The sequence below is a fragment of the Labeo rohita genome, chromosome 16 (genome assembly GCF_022985175.1).
Source record: "Labeo rohita strain BAU-BD-2019 chromosome 16, IGBB_LRoh.1.0, whole genome shotgun sequence".
Classification (NCBI taxonomy): Eukaryota; Metazoa; Chordata; class Actinopteri; order Cypriniformes; family Cyprinidae; genus Labeo; species Labeo rohita.
Window position 1 is genome coordinate 5,910,218 of NC_066884.1, and position 648 is coordinate 5,910,865.

Below are 648 nucleotides of genomic sequence, written 5' to 3' on the forward strand. Positions count from 1 at the left end.
AAATCCCACCCTCCGCGCACGAGCATTCGCTCATTGGATGGAGACATGAAAGAAGCACTGTGTTTAGAATCAGGAGACCAGCGAGAACAAAGCCACGAAACCCGTTCAACTACTTTTTCGCGTTCTCGTTCGGTTTCCAAGAACGAAAAATGCTAGTTATTTGTAGAAAAATGCTTAAGTCTCAACTCGAGGCGCCGTCTGTATTCGCAATATGGCCTTGAGTGCTTCATTGATTTTACGCAGCGGTTCTAATGAAAACATAAAATACATATTTTCTTTTATTTCAGTAATATTTTATTGGACTATTTCATTCTTCTGCTAAAAATACATTTACCATTTATATTTTCATTGTCATTAATATATTAGTAATAATAATTATAAAGAAATAATTTGTCATGTTTCAGTTTGCTGTTTTTTAATTAACGAATCATTCACCAATGTTTCTGTCGTGAACGATTCGCTGGTTTAAATGAATTTTTTGTTGAGTTGAGTCAACGTTCTAATGAGTCAACGTTCTAATGACTCGCTAATACGATAACAGGCGTTCATATATCGCCACCTACTGACCTTGGGGAATAATTACTAGCATTTTATCGATTATTTGCATTTTTGTACCAGTATTAAAATAAATAATACTACGATAGAAAT